Raw genomic sequence first — 6,367 nt, forward strand, 5'->3', positions numbered from 1 at the left:
GAGTGAATTAATTATAAAATTCACTCTAGATATATTTTCAAACCATTCCGTGGATATAAAATTTAAATCCACGTACCACGCCTGTTTACAGATTCTTCATGTAAAGATATTAAAGTCAAGCAAAATGGGAGAGAAAAAAATAGTTATTTAAATAAATATACAGAGATGAATCTACATAGAACTAGGCCTACTGCTTAGCATAACAATGCACTTTCAATTTGGATATATCGCCTATCTCAATTTGTTAGCTATCATGTTCAAATTAGGTTTGTGCGCAAATAGCTAACTGAGATAAATGTTTTTTATATTCAATTTACTCGATTTGACTGTCATCTTCAAATCAGCCTGATAAAAACACAGATCCTATTTTGTTTCGTTTTTTTATAGTTCACAATTTCGTTTTACTTGTCTTTACTACACTAGGATCGGACAGAGTTGTTATATGATTGATGTGAGGGATTAGCCAATGAATACATCTTATATGGCGAGTTCGATCGGCGTGTGGTACCCGGAACTGCGGGTATCCCACTAGAAACATCAACGCTGATTGGTTAATCAAATGTCTGACGTCATAGGGTCTAAATTAGTTCATTTGTCCCCTAACGCCACTACAACGGGTCAGATATTCATGTAGTGGAGGCTATCGAAAGTATAACAAACGAAACGAAATACATAGATCTGTATTTTAATCAGATTGTGTTCAATGCGTTAAATCTGAGAAAAATCCTCCCATGAATTGCTAATAAGACATTTTTTAACATTCAATTTACGAATCTTACACATTTTCATGTTCAGCTGTACTAGTAGATTTTCGATAATTGGATGAGTAAATGCTATTTTTAATTGGTCCAGAGTGTCTGACTCTTTCTCTTACCTTGGTGACTTAAAGCGGCATTATGGAAGATTAGATGACGAGCCGATAGTTCTCGCTATAATAGTTTTAAAAATTGATAATGTAAAGGGGGTATGCTGAAAATTTCGTTAAATTACTTCACTCTGGGCCGAAAAATCCCAATTTCAATAACACTGTAGCCTTGATTGCCATTGCTACCGTTGTTACGATAACAAACAAAGTCTCGGTTATCCACTTTTACGTTAATCATCAACCGACGTTGAAACGCATATCGGATTCAAATCTGTTGAAAATAGGACCTATCAGATGGCATCGAGAGTTGATTATGGCCTTGCCATGTTATTAATTAAATGTCTATAAGTTTATATAACATTTCAGGTCTAAAGGCAGATCTGTAATATGCAATTTTAGCCCTCGCATTTACCTGTTTAAATGCAATTATGGTTGCTGCCCAGTTGATATTTATGTGAGCTTTGTTGTGAATTTTCACGGCAAATCTTTTTTGTTAGATATAGGAACTGCACAAACAAGAAGTGGTCTCATCTGTTCTAAGTCTTATTTAAGAGCGTGTCCACGCAGAATTAAATAAAAATCCCGATAACCCGTGTGTGTGTGTGTGTGTGTGTGTGTGGGTGTGGGCGGGGGGGTGGGGTGGCAGAAATTCTCAGTTATGCTTGGTCTATGGCGACCCCTATGCGCAGAAGTCACACGATGCAGTGATTTTTTTTTAAATGACAACTTCCGGTATAACTGTAAATTTTTGTTTTGTGGCAAAATTTGCCATATTTCGACCAAATTTTTTCCCCTATTTTCAAAACACTCCTACTCAAAATGTTCTGCCCCTAAAAAATTTATACTGGTCAAGTATGACAGGCATAGTGGTCGACTTAAAATCCTGCATTCGTTTGGGAATTTATGAATCGTGAGGAATTTTACATGTCTAAAACTATGTCACCCTGAAACGTTTGTAGCTACTTCTTTGCAGGTCTGATATAACATTGATTGGTGTGTTTGTGGAGGGCATTCGTCAAAGTAAATGTCAGAAGAAAAAACACTGACCGGAAATCAACGCACCAGGGTGCTGCAGTACCCTACTCGGAAAATGCATAGAAACGGTATTTTCGACGCGATTCGCCTTTTCAGTGATGACTGACGATTATTTTCAATAGTTCAAATGACCGCCTATTATCAACATTAGTACTATATTGTGTTATTTGAACGTTCCTTGTGCCTTATACGTTATTTTGGTTAAAAATCATAAAGTGTTTGTGACAAAATCGGACGTTCACGGTCACTGTAGGAAAGGAGCGTAACTGGTGTATCATTTTGCAGGGTGAGGCCATGATTATTCTCATCTGTATTCAGTAGTTGAATATATAAATCTATGGACATGCATGGCAAGATTTTATATCAGCGGAATTTAACCATGATTAGGCTAGTCATATGTTACTCTTTAATCTATTACTTAAGTCAGGTACATTCCCCCACTCATGGGGTGAATCTTTTATCATACCAATTTATAAAAAAGGAGACAAACTTGACACAAACAACTATAGGGGTATTGCCCTTGCAAGTTGCCTAAGCAAATGTTTTCTCTCCATAATAAATAAACGTGTAACCGATTATGTTGAAGCACACAGCCTTATTGACGCAGCTCAGTGTGGTTTTAGAGAAAGCCACAGAACAGTGGACAATGTTTTTATTCTGAAAACCATAATAAACAAGCATAAATGCATTAAAGAAAACCTGTTCTTCTGTTTTGTGGACTTCTCAAAAGCCTTCGACAATATCTGGCGAAAAGGTCTATTTCTGAAACTTCTAAAACATAACATCTCTGGCAATATATTTAACCTCATATACTCAATGTATGAAAACACCTCGTATAGAGTCAAAACTACCGATGGGCTTTCTAATTCAATAATTTCAAATATGGGTGTAAAACCAATTCTGATAACGATGCACCCACTCTAGATAATACCAAAATTTCACACCTTCTCTTTGATGATGATTTAGTTCTGATTTCCTGTACAGATATTGGTCTTCAAAAGAGTCTAAACTCCTTGGGACAGTTCTATTCTGACTGGAAATTAGATGTAAACACAGATAAATCTAAAATAATGCTCTTCTCTAATAATAAGAAAAAAATTAATAAAAGGTTCCATATTGGAATTCATAACATGGAAAATGTAAATACGTATGTGTATCTGGGTGTATGTATATCCAACAACTCTAGCTTTAAACAGGCCATGTCAGACTTAGGATAAAAAGCGAAAAGAGCCTGGTACAGTATAAGAAATAAAGTTTGCACATCTGACTATATTCCTACCGACGTCTTGATCAAACTGTACCAGGCCATTATCAAACAAATAGCAACTTATGCCTCCGATATATGGGGAGCTGAATTGATGCACAGCAAAAAATTCGCAGTTGAAAAATGGGACAAAATTAATCTAAACCAACTAACTATAAAAATATGCAAGTCCATTTTGAATCAACCACTTAAATCGACCAACCTTGGATTGCGTAACTAGGAATCTTCCCGCTAACGTTAGACACCTATACCCGCATGCTTATGTATCATAAAAGGCTAAACGATGTTAGGATGAAACAAATATTTCCTCTTCTTTCAGCAGCCTATACTGAAGATAAAACTATATCCTCTAAAAATGAAAAATTATCTTGGTCAGCCGCAATCAATAATTTAACTTCGAAACTCCAAATAAATCATGTTCATTTGCTAAATAAAGAAAATATAAAGAAATTCCTCGAATCAAAATTTAACTCCTTCTACCACATATCTTCTAACTCCAATAACAGCAAATTACGTACATATTTCATCTCAAAACCTACTGTTACCAACTCTCCAGACTATTTATATTCGGTTAAAAATAGAGATCATAAGAAAGCTATGACCACACTTAGACTCAGTACGCATCACTTAGAAATAGAGAGGGGACGATACAAAAAAATTCCTGTTGATCAGCGTCTATGCAAATTTTGCGATTTAAATTCGATCGAAAACGAGCAACATTTTTTGCTATACTGTAGCAAGTATGAAGAAATACGCCAAGCCCATTTATACCCAGCCTTCTCGGCAAATCCTAAGATTTCCTACAATTTTATTAATCTCTTTACACCACCAAAATTGATTGCCAAGGCAGTGGCTTTATATGTGTTTTTGGCTTTTGATAAGAGAGCTAAATCAAATATGGTGGCAACTACATGTAACTGAAACCCCTTCCATTCACTTGATTTGTGATATTTGTTTATTTGGTGCAATGTCTATCTTCTGTCTTGTCCGCAGGTTTATCTTGTAGATTTTTGTTTTGCATGTAGTGCGGTCCTCCTGCACTTACTATTTGATATACATGTACAGTTGAACATGTAGTATACTGTTTGTATGAATGTATTGAGTTGTCTATGTAATATATATTATTGAATGTATATGACTATGTCTAAGTGTATATGTATGCATGCTGTCCTTCATGGACGTTTTGATGCAATAAACATCTATCTATCTATCTATCTATGTTAATTCGACTGTCAATAAACCCTTGTCAACTGGTGGTGTGTATAGACAGTGATATTGTATAGACAGTGATATGATATTCTATAGATAATTTATATGTGTATCCCTTTGACGTCACCAGCCAATCAAACGGATTGAGGGTGCAACTGAAAAATTGAAAAGCGTTTTTGGGTGTCCGATACTTAAACGTTAAAGTAGCTAAGTCTCTAACTCAATATCATCCAAAACAATCGACAATGAAAACACGAATTATTTGTCAATTTTAATCAACATTGGTCTTGTGATCTTACAGGGAAAAGATGGGCTTCTGATATACAATATTTAAGACAAAATAAACATTTTACGATTGGTACCATAATGCGTTTCCGCGTCATTTGTAACAAGTGAACAGAAAGAACGAGGTTAGACATATTCCACAAGTCATGTCAAATGGTGACCACATATTCTTCTCCGGAGAGCATGCGCAATAAATACTATCGGTGTAGACTGGAATAACCAGACGCTAGAGATTGCCATTCGATTGAGACGTCTGGTGTATTTCGCCGAACATAACTGCTTTGAAATTAGAGTAAAAACGGAAACCCATTTGTGTCAATTTGTAGGCCCCAAATATTAACGATTTAGCCCCTTTTATATGTCGAATAATTTTAACCGGATTGATGTGAACTTGCCGTAATGTGTATATAGTAACCACTGGCTATAAGTACATAAAATCTAGTTTTATCGTCTTATGTAGTCTTTAAGCAATATTATTAACAACATCATTAATTACAGTTAAAGTTAGATATTTACATATTAATGCATATAACCAAGTATTTATATTTACCTTATTGTGTAAATGTTTGAAGGTTTTAAAATCTCATTTATTTTGATGTGGAATTGATATTTTTTTTCTTTAAAATGATATTTCATTCGTTTGACTTCACTAGGTCACCATAAAGGATGTAGTCTACAATCAAGTAAGATAATGGTAAATGGTTGTAAATAACGGGTGTTCAGCTTCTAAAGTACAAAAGAAGCTGGTAGGCGCGGTGGCTTGATGCGTAAGACGTTGGCTCGCTAACTTTAAGGTACAGTGTTCGATTCCGGTGTTTTCTGAGAAAGTTCATAAGAATTTCCTGGCGTTGTTCACTTCACCCTTGTCAGTGGTCTCGGAAGGGACAACGTATAGTTTTTCGGACGGGACGAAAAGCCGAGGTCCGGTGGACACATTGACGTGCACACAAAAACCCCATTCATAGTTGGAATTCGATATAAGAGTAGGCCGTAGTGTCGCTGTCCGTCTTTATTAGCCCAGTCGGTGCAGAACAATTGGACGTTAAACCTGATTTAACATTTTGTTTTATTTCATTATAGGGGATCACGTGGCTAAGTGGGTAAGACGCTAGCTCGCTAGCCTGGAGGTCGGGTGTTCGACCCCTGCATTGGCCGAGAAAGTTCATCCAGATTTTCCGGCGTGGATCTCCCTTGTCAGTGATGCAGGACGGAGGGGCTGACAAGGAAAGCTGTCTAGTCGTTCGGATGGGACGAAAAAACCGAGGTCCCGTGTACACATTGGCGTGCACGTAAAAGATCCCTTGGCAGTTGGAATTCGATATAAGAGTAGGCCGTAGTGCCGCTGTCCGGGCAAAATTTCCCTCATAGCACACTGTATGACGTATGCCCGTCTTCATTAGCCCAGGTTAGGAGCAGAACAGTAGGACGTTAAACTCCATTTCATTTCATTTCATTTCATTTATTTCATTATACTACACTACATCTTATTTTGCAAAGAAAGCGGTGACGTGGAACATAGACAACCCATGTCCAACGTTCCCACCATCGCTATTATAATAATGAACACACAATGATTTCACTAGCTATTCCCACAGTAATACGCAGTAGCTATTTCCATATTTTAAATCTGACCCACCAGTTTCAATAATTATGCTTTCATGCGTTATCTACCTAGCGCAGTTACCAATGACAACGTGCTCATTTTTATT

This window comes from Patella vulgata, chromosome 3, assembly GCF_932274485.2.
Source record: "Patella vulgata chromosome 3, xgPatVulg1.2, whole genome shotgun sequence".
NCBI classification, from domain to species: domain Eukaryota; kingdom Metazoa; phylum Mollusca; class Gastropoda; family Patellidae; genus Patella; species Patella vulgata.